This window comes from Homarus americanus, unplaced genomic scaffold (genome assembly GCF_018991925.1).
Source record: "Homarus americanus isolate GMGI-L3 unplaced genomic scaffold, GMGI_Hamer_2.0 scaffold8226, whole genome shotgun sequence".
Lineage (NCBI taxonomy): Eukaryota > Metazoa > Arthropoda > Malacostraca > Decapoda > Nephropidae > Homarus > Homarus americanus.
In genome coordinates, this window is record NW_024717620.1 from 557,165 (window position 1) to 575,620 (window position 18,456).

The 18,456-nt window shown below is 35.9% G+C and overlaps 1 long non-coding RNA gene across 2 annotated transcripts; it reads left to right on the forward strand.

The window, feature by feature from the left end:
* Positions 1-29: 29 nt before the first annotated feature.
* Positions 30-16,974, forward strand: LOC121858933. Of its 2 annotated transcripts, none has more exons than XR_006087573.1 (4): positions 30-115; positions 11,020-11,119; positions 11,921-12,024; positions 16,720-16,974. It is a non-coding gene; the product is annotated as an uncharacterized LOC121858933 (long non-coding RNA). The 2 variants fall into 2 exon arrangements; XR_006087572.1 differs by lacking the exon at positions 30-115 and adding an exon at positions 1,877-1,938.
* Positions 16,975-18,456: the final 1,482 nt, after the last annotated feature.

Here is an 18,456-nt window from a genome sequence, read left to right on the forward strand (position 1 = left end):
TAACCAATCGGACGAAGTTATGGGAAGGAGGGAGGAGGGTCGATGACGTTGCCAGGAGACACACAAGGCAGTGAGCCGCCCTGACCTCTACATTTTACTCCACGTTTCCTCTATGGTATGTGGTAATTGTAGCTAAATTCTTGTTAAGTTCGATTCATAATATGTTAAATAGTTTTAAGTGTTTTTATGGACGTATTTAACGATATTTTGGCTATAGGGACGTAGATGTGTCTTATTTTATTACGTTACACCTTGTAGGCAGCTATCAACAGGGAGGTACTACCGCCTGGCTGCCTTATGTGACCAAGTCTATTGTCGAAGTATTAATATTTCTTGTAACACTTACTATATTTACAGTACCTGCTTTTATTGTACCACCAAATCCGTTTTATTGGAAATTATCATGTAACTAAATAAGTAATTACCATTGCAATAAACATAATTGCCAACTAGACATAATCCTGAACGCTCTATCCTCTTGTTCAACCTTATTACTGCACAACCCAGGTTGTACTGCTCCCCATTATACTTAGTTTTTTAAATTCCACTCTAATTTATATATATATATATATATATATATATATATATATATATATATATATATATATATATATATATTTCATGTAGATCCACAATGAAAACGTGGATAAGATAAAGCTTGATAAAATCACACGGGGAAAGGGAAACAATGGAGCTCCTTAGCTTTCGTCTTTATTCAAAACATCTTCAGAGGCAACTGGATTACATGGACAGAGAGGCTTAAATATACAGGGTGACCTTATAAAACATGAGGTCAGGTCATAATGATGTCATCCACTAATCCCCACACAACTCACACGTAGAGGAGCTTAAGACAAGGGGGGTGACGTGACTAGTCAGGTAAAAAATAAGTAGCCCACTAAATAACTATCATACATCTAGATCAGGGGTCACCAAACTTTTTTCACAGTGGGCCGGATAACTGAAAGAATGACGAGCGCAGGCCGCATAATCATTCTGTTCAATACTTGCAAGCCAGAACGAAAGCTCTGGTAACGTCAGAGCGTAGGCGGAGCTACCACGAGCCGGGGAAGGACTTGGGATCCGGCCCGTGGGCAGTAGTTTGGTGACCCCTGATCTAGATCAAAGGTTTTCAAAGCATTTTTGACCTTGGGCCACTGATAAATAAATTTATGTAACACACCAGTTTTGAACTGACGATCACTGAGGTTTATTGATATTAATTCCTTAATCAAACTAGCTTCAACCAGAAATCTCTGTGACACAAGATGATTTAAATACTTCTAAGCTTTTTTCCCAAGCAGTGGGATGATTATTATTCCTAACATGAACGAACAAGGCACTGCTTTCAGATGCTGTTCTGATATTGTACTTATGTTGTTTGATTCTGAGCTGCAGTGTTTTTCCTGTCTGTCCTACATAATTACAATTACATTTGCTACATGGAATACAATAAACACTTCCATTTACATTCAAACTTGGGCTATTGCTTACACTGGTCAACATAAAAAAAAAATTCTCATGGTTCTGGATCAAAACAGTCTGATTCTAGTGTAATTGTATGTGCTGAACTCAATTATGACATTCGTATAGCTGTATCAGGCTCAGTTTTCCAGAACCAGCATATCTATATATTTAGTGTACCATGCTATTCATACAGTAATTTATATGCTCATTGGCTCCACTTAGGCAATTATATTGTCCTGATTTGTGCTTTTTTGTTTGTTTCAGTTTGCTGATTCATGATATTACACCTGCATGATTTGTAATTACTCTGAAATTAACAAAACATGGAACGTCACAAGTGTGTGAACGGTGCTGACAGTTTTTGCTACATATGTGGTGCCTTCACTCCTGGTACCCTCAAGAAACCAATCACAAAAGCTGTTCAACTGAACTACAAAAGTTATGTAATGAGACAAAATCTCACATGAAGAGGTAAGCCAGGAGGTTATAGTAGTAGAGTTTTATAGCGAGAGGAAATGGTAGCGTGTCTCGAGGGCGTGATGTCAACACTGTATATTAACACAGGCACAGTACAAGTGTAGTATATAAAACACCAATGCGTGTTACAGCTTTATTTTACTAGTTCAATAGGGGGGATTAATGGGGGGGTTCGTACACAATTTATGATAGACTATGGTATTCTCGTATAACCTAACCTCACAATTAGAATGGGCACTTCACTAAGTCGATCGTTGGGGAGGTTCGGGATCACTGCACTTCTACAGTCTACACAGCCAGCACTTACTGTTACACGTTGAGTTGACAGCACTCTGTCGGTGGACCCAGCTGAGACTTCGTTACACTTAGTGGCGGGCTTCTCTCGAGCGGGACTGGGGACGTAGTAGCTGGCCCTTCTTGGTTACAAGACACACTCACTGAGGGAGGGCTCGGACGTCCTATATATTGGAAGACCAGCCGTCAGGTTGAGCTGATCGGGGGAGCGGCGAAGGGTCCCCTTACATTTGCCCTCGCTAATGTAGGGTCAGGTCTGAACTTTTTCAGAGACTATAAGTTGTATCTTCTGGAAAAGTCATCAGATGGGGCCGTGTGACATGAGAGGCCCTGGTTGATTTGTGGCCCCTTGAGTTGGGCTCCGAGGGTTACATTTGACCTGGCTAATGTGAGGTCAGGTCTGGACTTCTTCTGCGGTGTAGGATATTGTGTATATTGGGAGAGAGTCGGCTGGTGCCTTCTTACATGTTTGTTGGCCGTGTGACATGGAAAGGGGAGCCTGGCTGATTTATAAACCTTGGTCAGCCGTGAGAGTTACCCTACACTTGACCTCCCTAATGTCGGGTCAAGTCTGGACTTCTTCTGCGATGTAGGTTATTGTATATTGGGAGAGAGTCGGCTGGTGCCTTCTCACATGTTTGTTGGGGCCGTGTCACATGGGGGGGAGTCTGGCTGATTTATAACCCCTGGTCAGCCGCAAGAGATACCCTACACTTTTGACCCCACTAATGTCGGGTCAAGTCTGGACTTTCTTGGATGTAAGCTGTGGTCTGACAACCCATCACTACAGTTACTTCAAATGTCATTTGGGTGACCAAGACAAGAAATGGGCACCTCATGTAGCCTGTAAGTCTTGTGTTAACCACCTGAGCGAGTGGAAGTGTGGTAAACGAAGTTCAGGAATGTCGTTTGCTGTACCAATGATATGGCGTGAACCTAAAGACCACAGTAGTGACTGCTACTTCTGTCTCACAAATATTAAGGGAATAAAAATCAAGACACGAGGCAAGGTACAGTACCCCAATATTGCTTCTGCAATCCGACCAGTACCGCACAGTGCTAAACTTCCAGTCCCAAATCCACCGACTGAACAAGAATTGAGTGATTCCGATTCTACCTCTACCTCAATGGAAAACAACTACCAGGATGACTCTGAAAATACCAGGCCTAAACTATTTACTCAAGAAGCGCTTCTCCATACTTGAAACAACATTAATATTTAGAAGCTTGAGGGACCGAACTAACGGGACAAATTCATTACGATAGGGCAGAGTCAAAATATTCTAAGTGTAGGAATTTGCCTGGTTTGAGAGGAATGAAAGGATTTTTTAGCCCTTTTAAAACAACGATCAATAAACAAGTTTCTGTGCAATGGAACGAATGTGTTTCAATTCATCGTCAATAAATTCAGTCACAAATACGCAGACATCTTAAGAACATAGCAGAAAAAACTGACATTTTGGTAGACTCCAGGTGATTCGATAAAAAGTGAATGAAACTGTCTACCTGTGTGGGCTTTCTGTATACCTTAAATTTGTAGTTTTGGCCATTTCTCATGATAAGCATATCAAGGAATGGAAGGGATCCATTTATTTCTCTTTCAATTTTGAATGTGATACTTGGGACAATATCATTAAGCTTGTCTAAAAATTTCAATGGGTCACTGTTTCTAGGCCAAAGACAAAGAACATCATCTACATATCTATACCATGGAGGAATAAAGTCCACTATATTGGGTAGTAATCTAGACTAAAAAAACTCCATATAAATACAGGCTATAGGAGCAGAAAGACAATTACCCATGCTCATGCCAAATATTTGCTTGTAGAACTTCCCATTAGCTCTAAACACATTGTCAGTTACGCATAACTCTATCAATTTGAGGAAAGTATCATGTTCAATAGTTAAATCTAACAGTTGTAATTTATCTTTAAGAAATGAAAGTAAGTCTTTCACAGGTACTCTAGTGAACAGCGAATTTACATCAAAACTTATTAATTCGTAAGGTTCATTGTGTTTCTTGAGTCTATCAATTAAATCACTGTTATTGTGTATATGTGAATTAGATATTTGGCCTGTAAGAGGGAATAGCATCTTTACCAGCCACTTGGATAATTTGTAAGTAACAGAACCCACAGAACTCACGATAGGACGTAATGGATTGTTAAGCTTGTTTGTTTTGATCAATCCATACATATAAGATAAAGTGGGATTGATTTGAGAGAGCTGTTTGATGAGATCGGGGTTCTTTTTCAATAACATCTTCATTTTGGAATTAGATAACTTATTAATATTTTCCAGGGGATCTTTCGTATATATATATATATATATATATATATATATATATATATATATATATATATATATATATATATATATATATATATATATATATATATATATATATATATATATACATATATATATATACATATACAGTTGTACCCCACTTAACGCGGTCAATTGAACCCAGAGGGTCCCGCGTTAAGTGAAAACCGCGTTAAGTGAATAACAGAACATATGGGATTAATTCCAATAGAACCCAGCCCGACCCCCAAACTCCAATTTTTGACGACAAATAACTATGTTGTAGTAAAAATAACATCTTAATTTTATGATGGTACATGCACACAATTAATACTTAAGAGAAATAGAGAAATACAGTCGCCAAGTTAATGTCCATTCAAATAATGGACTCAACTCCCTCCCCCTCTCACACTACACAGCCGGCTAACAGATGGTCGGTCGGTCCCTCCCTCCCCCCCCCACCCCCCACCAACCGTCCCAAGGAGATGTGTGGGATAACCTCAAACTAAAGTTAGGAAAATATAATTGACATTGCTGGATTCCTTGTAAGACCAGGAATATTTTGAATATAAATGTCATATATTTTTCACAAAAGATAACATACTTACTCAGATTAAACATTTTATCTAAAAATTGTATGTTTAATGCAAAAAATATGTTGTTTATATTCAAAATGATCACCAAATTATAAGAATTCCAGCAATGTAAATTATATTCTGGCCGGATAATTTGTATGAATTTTATGAGCTAAAACAAATATCTACAGTTAATAAAAAAAAAAATATATTCTTCAACACTATCTGTCAATCAAAGTACCCCACCTTGCCTCCCCCCCTCTTCCAACCGCGCGGTCAGTCCCAACCCTCCCCCCACCCCCCACCAATCCTCCATTCAAGAGTTTTTAACATTTAGTATTAAATAATACCTCAGATTAAAGTTAGGATAATATAATTGACATTGCTGGATTCCTTGTAAGACCAGGAATATTTTGAATATAAATGTCATATATTTTGGACAAAAGATAACATACTTACTCATATTAAACATTTTATCTAAAAATTGTATGTTTAATGCAAAAAATATGTTGTTTATATTCAAAATGATCACCAAATTATAAGAATTCCAGCAATGTAAATTATATTCTGACCGGGTAATTTGTATGAATTTTATGAGCTAAAACAAATATCTTCAGTTAAAAAAAAATAATTCTTCACCGGGTAACAGATGGTCGGTCGGTTGGTCCCTCCCTCCCCCCCACCCCCCACCAACCGTCCCAAGGAGATGTGTGGGATAACCACTAAATTTTAATAAATAATACCTCAAACTAAAGTTAGGATAATATAATTGACATTGCTGGATTCCTTGTAAGACCAGGAATATTTTGAATATAAATGTCATATATTTTGGACAAAAGATAACATACTTACTCAGATTAAACATTTTATCTAAAAATTGTATGTTTAATGCAAAAAATATGTTGTTTATATTCAAAATGATCACCAAATTATAAGAATTCCAGCAATGTAAACTATATTCTGGCTGGGTAATTTGTATGAATTTTATGAGCTAAAACAGGCAGTCAGGCAGGGTGGAGGGTGGGGGGTGGTGCGAATCTAAAAATAGCTCTCGAGCCGGACACTCACCGCGTTGCTGTGGAAAAATCCGCGTTAAGTGAAAGTTCAGCTTTGGCAAGGCACCGCGTATATGCGAAATCGCGTTAAGTGAAAGCGCGTTAAGCGGGGTAATACTGTATATATAATATATATATATTATATATATTTTATATATATATATATATTATATATATTATATATATATATATATATATATATTATATATATATACATATATATACATATATATACATATATATACATATGTATATATATATATATATATATATATATATATATATATATATATATATATATATATATATATATATATATATATATATATATATATATATATATATATATATATATATATACAGTAAAAGTCCAAAAATCTGGACTGCTTGGGGATTGGGTCGGTCCGGATTTTCGGATTTTCCGGATTCTCAGGCAGTACTTTTAAAATTAAAATTTAAGGAGGAATAAAGAAGAGATGAACAGGTACATTTTGATAGTTTATTCATTAGCAAATACAGCATGCTTCATTTATCAAAACGAGCAGTTTTAATGAAAAAGCTGTGAATTCTAGAATTTTATTCTTTGCCTTTTTGATATCATAAATTGTAGACTTTCCAATGTTGTATTTTCCATTAGAACAGTATTGCTCACACCACGTACTAGTTTCTTAATTATTTCAAGTTTGTCACTCAATTTCAACGTGTTCTTCTTTCTCTTCACACAATGAAGTTTATCTACTTTAGGAGCCATTATTATGGGCTTGTAAATACGTATGCTATATATGGTAAATGGAAAGAGTAAGACTCAAAATATTGTTCTATTCATACTATGCTTGATATAATGCATTCACGGAAATGTAATATTTTTGCTAAAATGACGTACGTATTACAGTGGAAAGTGGGATCAAATCGTGACGAAAACCATGACTTTCGCTTTCTTTCGTTCAAAAGATGTTACCGTAATCACTTTTCGAATGGTTTAGTTAAAAAACTGTTGTATTGTATTACAATAATATCCTAATTGACTTGAATAAATATTACGATACCATATTTCTGAATATTTTCATTAAAATCCATCAAAATCATTTTCTTTGTCATCGTCTGCAGCACCAAACAGCTTCTTCTCCCAGTCCTCTCCTTGAACAGGGCTAGAGGGTACGTGTTTTTCGAATCGTTTTCAGTTAAAAAACTATTACATCACACGTATATTTTACCTAAACTGCGCCTGAATGAATATATTCTCGGAAATAAATAGTAGTTTTGCTGAAAGGTGATGTATTTCAATGTAAAATAGGATAAAATACATGTCGAAAACAAAAGACTTTACCTAAGCTTCCGATGTTCTTGAGATGTTACTCGTTTTTTTAATAGTTTTCGGTTAAAATTCTGTTATATTACAATGATATTCTATTCATACTGTGCTTGATATAATACATTCACGGAAATGTAATATTTTTGCTGAAATGACATACGTATTAAAGTGGAAAGTGGGATAAAATCGTGACGAAAACAATGACTTTCGCCTTCGGCACTCGTGTTTCAGTTTATAGGACGTAGAGCGTTTTTACTGAAGGTTTTGTTGTTCGCTTACCCTCAAAAACGTGGGTCGAACTATAAACGAGGAATATCATAAATTAACGATTTCTTGGTCAAAAAATCAGGGCGACAGATAAACGAGGGGGGGTTTATAGATGATTATATACGGTATGTTGTCACAGTTTGATTGCTCGTTTTAAAGTGGAGACCACGTGGTCGCTTGTTGTCGCTGTGCAGCTGTGGCGCTCACGCATGCGCATATACACACAAAAGCCCGCTAAAAAAAAATAATAATAATTAGTTTTCCAAAAGTCCGGATTCTCGGGTGGTCTGGATTTTTGGCATCCGGATTTTTGGACTTTTACTGTATATACAGTATTACCCCACATAACGCGGTTTTGCTTAGCGCGTTTTACCGTATACGCGGTGCCTCGCCAGAGCCGAACTTTCACTTAACGCGGGTTTTTTCCAATTATACACGGTGAGTGTCCGGCTCGAGAGCTATTTTTAGATTTGCCCCACCCGCCACCCTGCCTGACTGCCTGTTTTAGCTCATAAAATTCATACAAATTACCCGGCCAGAATATAATTTACATTGCTGGAATTCTTACAATTTGGTGATCATTTTGAATATAAACATCATAGATTTTGCATTAGACATACAAATTTTCGATATAATGTTTACTGAGTAAATATGTTATCTTTTGTGCAAAATATATGACATTTATATTCAAAATATTCCTGGTCTTACAAGGAATCCAGCAATGTCAATTGTATTATCCTAACTTTAGTTTGAGGTATTATTTATTGAAATTTATTGGTTTTCCCCAAAAATTTCTCAGAGAGGGAAGAGCCAGCAGTGTAGTGTGAGAAGAGGGGGAGGGAGTCCAGTCCATTATTTGAATGGACATTAACTTGGCGACTGTATTTCTCTACTTCTCTTAAGTATTAATTGTGTGCATGTACCATCATAAAATTAAGATGTTATTTTTACTAGAACATAGGTATTGTGAAAAAGTGGAGTTTGGGGATCGGGCCAGTTTCTATTGGAATTAATCCCATATGTTCTGTTGTTCACTTAGCGCGTTTTTCACTTAACACGGTACCCTGTGGGTTTTATTGACCGCGTTAAGCGGGGTACTACTGTGTATATATATATATATATATATATATATATATATATATATATATATATATATATATATATATATATATATATATATATATATATATATATATATATATATATATATATATATATATATATATATATATATATATATATATATATATATATATATATATATATATACAGTAGTGGGGTATGCTATAACGAACGTAATTGGTTCCAGAACCTCGTTCGTTATAGCATTCGTTCGTTATAGGATTAATCCGTTCCAGGCCCCCAAATACAACCACTTAACACTGAAAAAATTCTGTGGAAAATGTAAAAAATACGGTACTTTATCTTACCTTAGTGTTATTCAGCATGCAGGTACCCCTAAACACTGGCACATCACTATCACTTCCACTGGGAGTCTTGGCTTTAAGGTCCTCAAACAATTGTTTAGCCTTCTCACAAATTATAGCTTCACTAATGTTACCACCTGCCATTTCTTTCTCCTTTATCCACACTAAGAGTAAATTTTCCATTTCTTCAATCACATTATACCTTGCTTTGCTAAGTCTAAAGATTCCCTTAGCCACTTGCACAGTTTTTAACTCCTCTTTATTCTTCAAAATCGTACATATAGTCGATTTAGCCATCCCATATTCATCACTAAGTTTCGCAATGCTTCTTCCATTCTCACGTTTCTTTATAATTTCTTTCTTAGTTTCAAGGGTTATTAGCTTTCTCACTCGCTTTGGATGACTCATTGTTACAATTGTATACTTGTATAACAAAATAGTTATACAAATAACGCGAATTTCCACATCAAAAGACGAAATTTCAACAATAACAGTGGTGCACTGGCTACACAATGAGACAAAGATGGCGCCTGACGCTCTTGTTGTGGGTCGCGGTACAACAATATTCATGTGCCAGGCGAAATAGTCCGGTATTCATCCGCGTTCGTTGTAGGAGTTGCGTTCGTTATAGCATTCTCAATTTTATAGGTAAAACCGTTCGTTATAGGAATATTCGTAGTAGGGTCCGTTCGTTATAGCATACCCCACTGTACTGTAAATTGTCAATGGAACAATGTTTAGGAAATATTTTGATAGTTTGAGGTATTTTATTACTTTCGTGTTTAGTATGTGTTTCTTTTACGTTTGATAAGTTTTGTTACTTTTGGAGTTGTTACTTGTCATTACTTTCTGTAGGTATGACATTACTTTTAGTTTATTTTTTAGATAAGTTTTTAAATTTCTATATTTTTTTTTTATATAAATTTTACGATAATTTTACTTATTTTGGTTCCTTTTAAACAAATTTTGATACTTTTGGTACTTTCGTGTGTTTTTGTTTTGACTTCTCTTAGTTCTGTAGTTTTTTTTTTTTTCTTTTAATAATTTCCCGAAGTTTAGGGATTTTAGTACTTACATATAAGTTAGGTTACTTATGTTAGTTTAGTTTACTGCCATGATAAAGTAAAGGTAGTTAGTCCTGGGTGATAACTGAGCTGCCATTAACAAGAACTTCCTAATATAGTTTTATAAAATTTATTCATATATAACATTAATATTTAGTTTTTATTCTAGTTTTTACACATTATGAATTATTCTTTTACAAATAAAGGATCCAGTTGCTCGTGTGGTGGACTACCACCTCGTTACTGCCTCGCTGATATTTAACGTAGATGGTAGTTAAGCTCTTGTCATACATTTGAGGTGATTTTTGGTAAATTATATTTAATGTAAGAATTTGAGTCTTGATTAAAAAAATTTGGCCTTTATTTAAGAATGTTGGGTTTTCATTTATGGTAAAATAGTAGTTTCACGATCAGGTGTTTCCTTGGCCAGTAATCTTATTGTATTTGGTGGCATTTAAACCTAAGCTAACCATATCTTCTTCACAAACACTAAATGTCAATATCAGCAGTTATAAGAATTAACCCTAATAGCCGTGAAATATTTTAGGTTTCCTGAAGTTAATTTACCATGTATGTTATTACCCTTAATGACTCAAGTGGTATTAGAAAGTTGTTGCAATTGACCAGATTTAACTTGTGAAGCCAAATTTGCTAGATCTTGATTGGGAGTGAGACTACAATGCCATAAAGTATCCATATTTTATTATTTTTATACAATTTATTCATATTTTGTCTTTATACTAGTTTTATTAATTTTATTTATTCACTTTACAGATGACGGCTCCAGTTGGTTACTGTAGTGTTAAGACAACTACCATATTGCTGCCTCACTGATCATAGTTAATAACTGAAGTTCCTAGTGTCAACCATTGAGGTAAGGTAATTTATTTTAATTAAGTTTAAGGGAAAATTTATTTCTTTAACCATAAGATTGCATTTAAATGTTTGGAGATTTGTGAGTTTCTGGATAATATAATACACTGTACAGTACTGCATACATATTAAATAGTATTACTGTAGTCCACAGTTCTCAAAACACTGTCATACAACAAAACTAATTAGAAAGCTGAATACTGCTGAGGAAGTTTTATTGTAAATTAAACTAAACTTTTCACCTGACATACCAACCATTGTGAGATGTACCCAGCTGTTCCTGAACTATGTGGTGAGTGTGTGGGGTTTCGTGATATGGTCTCACACTCAGGATGGGTTGGAGAAAGGAAACTAACAATGCGCGCTCTGTATATATATTGTATTGGATGTACAGTGCTGGGAAGTTGCAGCGTGGTTAGAAGCTGGAGTAGAGAGAGCTGGTTGATGAGTAGCTTGCTCGGAGGTGGTGTTGCGTGCTGCTGGGCTCAGGTAGAAGGAGGGAGGTCACAGCGCGGTTGAGAGCTTACACTGTATAGCGGAGGTAAGCATGGCTTGATGGCTGACCTGCTTTGTCAGACCACGAAGCGTTGGCTGGGGAATTCGTAAAGGGGTCGGCTAGTCAGCGACAAACTGTAGTTGTAGGGGAAATTTCCACTACAAGTGTTCCGAGAGTACTGTATAGTATAGGTGTACAATGACTACCGTATAGTATAGATGTACAATGACTACCGTATAGTATAGGTGTACAATGACTTCAGAGTATTTAATTTATTAATAGTTGTTGAAATGTTATTCATTCCAGGACGGTGACGTGAAGATGTAAGATGTGGGCCACAAGACGAAGGTTTGTTTTGGTTAACGGGTCTCTTGCTGCACCACATTGGAAACTTTCTGCTATAACATAGGGTACGGTATAGTGTATGTCTTTGTGGTTTTAGTTCTTATTAAGGTTCTGGGATCAAGTAATTATGTTAATATTTTAAGTATATTACGCTGTGCCCGTAAGTTTTAAAAGGCCTTTATAGATGATCTTAAATATGTTGACCATCTTTACTATATGAAGTTTGTTTTCACATTGTCATAATATTTGTCAAATATGCCTGACCTAATACCTTTGTCTTCAGCACTTGGGGTAAAGAAAATAGTTTAAATATCCTACAAAGGTACAGGGTACTATTTTACCTGATTTTAAATCTGGGTGCACTAATTAGTTATTGTGTTAATGACTTTTTGAAACAATTAGACATTTAAAGTAGATCACTTAAGCTTTGCCAGTATTTTTTAAAAGACCTTCATATACGTTTTAAAAATATAGACTATTGGGGTGTCGACTGCATGGAAAAGCCAGAAAACTTTACAAACAAATGGGGTATTTTATTTGGGTTTAGTTATACTTAAATATAGTTTTTTGGCACCAATCTTGCCATAAATTAATGCTGTACTGTGTAATAGGTTAATAATTGCAGTACTTTTAGGAACATACCACAACAATAATTGTAATGATCATAGTTCAAGTTAGTGATCAAATATTACAGGTTATACCTACTAATTCTGCAATGAGTATTGTCCAGTGAATTGTTCTTATAATGGACTTGTGTAAGTGGATTATTCCACATTAATAAAGGTTCATATAGGTGGATAGTGATTTATGGAGTGTTTAGGTCGACCCACGTTTGTCTCCAATATGGGGGGTTAAGGTTGTCTGTACATCACCAGGCCTGGGGAGGGTCGCTAAGGGGTCTAACATATCTTCAGTGGTCCCTCGATTAACAAACACAATTGGTTCCACAGAGTCGTTCGTTAAATGAATCTATATACTGTAGTGTTATATATTATTAAATATTAATGAATAAACTTAAAATAGTTCAACACAAAGTGTTGTTGTTTAAATTTATTTTAGTGAAATTGTAAATGCTGTCAAGCTATTCGGTTCTCAAACCACCGACTTAAGTTTAGTATTAATATATATCTATTAGCGGGAATTTAATCAATAATCAAGCATTATAAAATATAATTTATTTATATAACGTAATATTTATTAATAAAATACCTTTATTATAGTATTAATGATGAAAACTTGTATTACTGAAAGATAAGAGAGAGAATCGGACAAGGTGTAGCAGGTCAACAACAACTAACGTGGTTCTCTTGTTTATTTTTGTTAATTTTGTGAGTAAAAGTTAATTTGAGGGCCTTCCTCCCTCCCTCGTGGTAAGTTAACATATATATATGTGTGTGTATAAATGTACGTATGGCCGTGTTAAGATAATAACTAAGACACAGTACAACTAACGTGGCTGCCTTGTTTATTTTGTAAATTTTGTGAGTAAATATTAATTTGGAGGCCTGCCTCCCTCCCACGTGGTAAGTTAAGATTATTTATGTGTGTGTGTGTATGTATGTATGCATGTATGCATGTATGTCCGTGTTAAGGTAATAACTAAGACACAGTACTTGTACAACTAACATGGCCGCCTTATTTATTTTTGTTAATTTTGTGAGTAAATTTTAATTTATGGGCCTTCCTCCCTCCCTCGTGGTAAAGGTAATAAATGTTTTGTTATGTCAATGATATAAACATACGGTAGAATGTTTTATGTTATGTCAGTGATATGAACATACGGTAGAATGTTTTATGTAATGACGTTGATATAAACATCCGGTAGAACGGTTTATGTAATGATGTTGATATAAACATACGGCAGAATATTTTACGTTATTTTTTGTGATATAAACATACGGTATAATGTTTAAGTCAAAGGTTGGTTATCCGAGATGGTCCGAGTTGGTATTTGATGGGCCGAGTTGGAGGTGCACCGGTCACACTATAATAACCCGTTATAGTACATCCTTCTTTACTCACACAGCCAAACTGTGTCTGTGGATGTGGGTCACGCTATAATAACCCGTTATAGTACATCCTTCTTTACTCACACAGCCAAACTGTGTCTGTGGATGTGGGTCACATTATAATAACCCGTTATAGTACATCCTTCTTTCCTCACACAGCCAAACTTTGTCTGTGGATGTGGGTCACACTATAATAACCCGTTATAGTACATCCTTCTTTACTCACACAACCAAACTGTGTCTGTGGATGTGGGTCACATTATAATAACCTGTTATAGTACATCCTTCTTTACTCACACAGCCAAACTGTGTCTGTGGGTCACATTATAATAACCCGTTATAGTACATCCTTCTTTACTCACACAGCCAAACTGTGTCTGTGGATGTGGGTCACACTATAATAACCTGTTATAGTACATCCTTCTTTACTCACAGCCAAACTGTGTCTGTGGATGTGGGTCACACTATAATAACCCGTTATAGTACATCCTTCTTTACTCACACAGCCAAACTGTGTCTGTGGGTCACATTATAATACCCGTTATAGTACATCCTTCTTTACTTCAGCCAAACTGTGTCTGTGTGGATGTGGGTCACACTATAATAACCCATTATTGTACATCCTTCTTTACTCACACAGCCAACTACATTATAATAACCCGTTATAGTACATCCTTCTTTACTCACACAACCAAACTGTGTCTGTGGATGTGGGTCACATTATAATAACCTGTTATAGTACATCCTTTCTTTACTCACACAACTGGGTCACACTATAATAACCCTGCAATTCCTCTTTACTCACAATAACCAAACCAAAGTCTGTGGATGGGTCACAATTATAATAACCTGTTATAGTACATCCTTTTACTCACACAGCCAAACTGTGTCTGTGGATGTGGGTCAAATTATAATAACCCGTTATAGTACATCCTTCTTTACTCACAGCCAAAACTGTGTCTGTGGGTCACACTATAATAACCTGCTCTAGTACATCACCTTTACTCACACAACCAAACTGTGTCTGTGGGTCACATTATAATAACCTGTTATAGTACATCCTTTCTCACAGCCAAACAGTTCAGTTCACTATAATAACCCGTTATAGTACATCCTTCTTACTCTGTGTCTGTGGATGTATCACACTATAATAACCCGTTATAGAACATCCTTCTTTACTCAAACCAGATGTGGGCACATTATAATAACCCGTTATAGTACATCCTTTCTAACAAACTGTGCTCCAGATGGGTCATAACAACCTGATAGTACATCCTTCTTTACTCACACAACCAAACTGTGTCTGTGGATGTGGGTCACATTATAATAACCTGTTATAGTACATCCTTCTTTACTCACACAGCCAAACTGTGTCTGTGGATGTGGGTCACATTATAATAACCTGTTATAGTACATCCTTCTTTACTCACAGCCAAACTGTGTCTGTGGATGTGGGTCACACTATAATAACCTGTTATAGTACATCCTTCTTTACTCACAGCCAAACTGTGTCTGTGGATGTGGGTCACACTATAATAACCCGTTATAGTACATCCTTCTTTACTCACACAAGCAAACTGTATGCATAGGGTCACATATAATAACCGTTATAGTACATCCCTTCTTTCCTCACACAGCCAAACTGTGTCTGTGGATGTGGGTCACATTATAATAACCTGTTATAGTACATCCTTCTTTACTCCACACAGCCAACTGTGTCTGTGGGTCACATTATAATAACCGTTATAGTACATCCTTCTTTACTCACACAACCAAACTGTGTCTGTGGATGTGGGTCACATTATAATAACCTGTTATAGTACATCGCTAATAGCACACTTTCACACAGCCAAACTGTGTCTGTGGGTCACTATAATAACCGTTATAGTACATCCTTTGCTTTACTCACACAACCAAACTGTGTGTCTGTGGATGTAGATACACTTATAATAACACCTGTTATGGTACATCCTTCTTTACTCACAGCCAAGCACGGCATGCGGATGTGGTCACACTATAATAACCGTTATAGTACATCCTTCTTTACTCACAGCAGAAAACTGTGTCTGTGGGTCACACTATAATAACCGGTGCCGTACATCCTTCTTTTACTCACACAACAAGCTTGTGTCTGTGGGTCACATTATAATAACCTGTTATAAAGTACATCCTTCTTTACTCACACAACCAAACTGTGTCTGTGGGTCACATTATAATAACCTGTTATAGTACATCCTTCTTTACTCACACAGCCAAACTGTGTCTGTGGATGTGGGTCACACTATAATAACCCGTTATAGTACATCCTTCTTTACTCACACAGCCAAACTGTGTCTGTGGATGTGGGTCACACTATAATAACCCGTTATAGTACATCCTTCTTTACTCACACAACCAAACTGTGTCTGTGGGTCACACTATAATAACCCGTTATAGTACATCCTTCTTTACTCACACAGCCAAACTGTGTCTGTGGATGTGGGTCACACTATAATAACCCGTTATAGTACATCCTTCTTTCCTCACTGTGGAATGCTCTGCCTTCTTCTGTTTCCATACTCACACAATCTGTGTCACTTCAAAAAACTGGATTTCCGGCATCTTCGCAATGTAGATTAATATAACCATTTTCTTTTATATTTATATTTTATTTTTACTCGTGTTACACAAATTGATTTAGTCACTTGTAGTTTTCATTTATATAATGTACTTTTATAAGAATATCATCTAAGGCAAAATATTCTGTTTCAGTTATTTTGACGTCACATCTCAAGACCAGGTGTAACTAAGAAGAAGTTCACAATGTCAAGCAGAGATAAAAAGTTCTCATGTGAGGAATGTGGCAAAGAGTTTGGCTTCAAAGCTACTCTTCAGAAACATTTACTTAGACACAGTGGTGTAAGAGAGTTTAAATGTGAGGAATGTGGGAAATGTTTCTCCCGGAAGAGTACTCTCAAGACACACTTTCTTGTACACAATGGTATAAAGGAGTTTGAATGTGAGGAATGTGGGAAATGTTTCTCCCATAAGAGTACTCTCAAGATACACATTCTTGTACACAATGGTATAAAGGAGTTTGAATGTGAGGAATGTGGGAAATGTTTCTCCCATAAGAGTACTCTCAAGACACACAGTCTTGTACACAATGGTAGAAAGGAGTTTGAATGTGAGGAATGTGGGAAACATTTTGCACTAAAGGGTACTCTCAAGAAACACATTCTTAGACACAATGGTATAAAGGAGTTAGAATGTGAAGAATGTGGGAAATGTTTCTTCCAGAACAGTGATCTCAAGACACACATTCTTGTACACAATGGTGTGAAGGAGTTTAAATGTGAGGAATGTGGAAAATGTTTCTCCCAGAAGAGTACTCTCAAGACACACATTCTTGTACACAATGGTGTGAAGGAGTTTGAATGTGTGGAATGTGGGAAACATTTTGCACAAAAGAGTAGTCTCAAGAGACACATTCTTTCACACAATGGTATAAAGGAGTTTGAATGTGAGGAATGTGGGAAACATTTTTCACTAAAGAGTAATCTTAAGATACACATTCTTCAACACAGTGGTATAAAGAAGTTTAAATGTGAGGAATGTGGGAAATGTTTCTCCCAGAAGGGTAATCTTCAGACACACATTCTTGAACACAGTGGTATAAAGAAGTTTAAATGTGAGGAATGTGGGAAATGTTTCTCCCAGAAGAGTACTCTCAAGAGACACATTCTTGTACACAATGGTGTGAAGGAGTTTAAATGTGAGGAATGTGGGAAATGTTTCTCCCAGAAGAGTACTCTCAAGACACACATTCTTGTACACAATGGTATAAAGGAGTTTGAATGTGAGGAATGTGGGAAATGTTTCTCCCACAATGGTTATCTCAGACATCATAAACTTGTGCATGAAAAAAGCAGAATTCAATAAATGTTTGAATGACTTTAACAGAAGGTAAATGTGACACACAAACTTGAATACAGTGATATACATTAATATAAAACCACTTGAACAAACTCTATGAATGTAGCAGAAATAAAGATAAGTGACAAATGCCACTTTTATAGATATTAAACACGTTATAATTATCTGCTCTTAAGATGTAAATTTCTTCTACCATGGCCTTAGTGTAGACATTTGGTGTTGGTTAAATATCACTCATAATAATACCCCATTTTGTTTCATCAACCTTTTTAATAATGTTATTTACAGTACAGTAGTGAACAAAGGTTAAACTTATTGTCTGTGCTTAAAATTTCATCTTTAATGGATAATTGGTGCATCAATAGTTGTCATCTGTGTACATCTGTCTTTATTTACACGTGACGTAAGTTTTATCACAAGTACGTACATTAACACAGGTAGTAAATCATCTTGGTAAAGTAGTACAGTGATGGTAGACCATTTGTTATAGTCAAGGTGTTGTCATTTGCTCACAGAACCTCTTCAATCTCTGTTGAAATTGTACGTAAATATTTGATAAGTTTTGCTCAACTC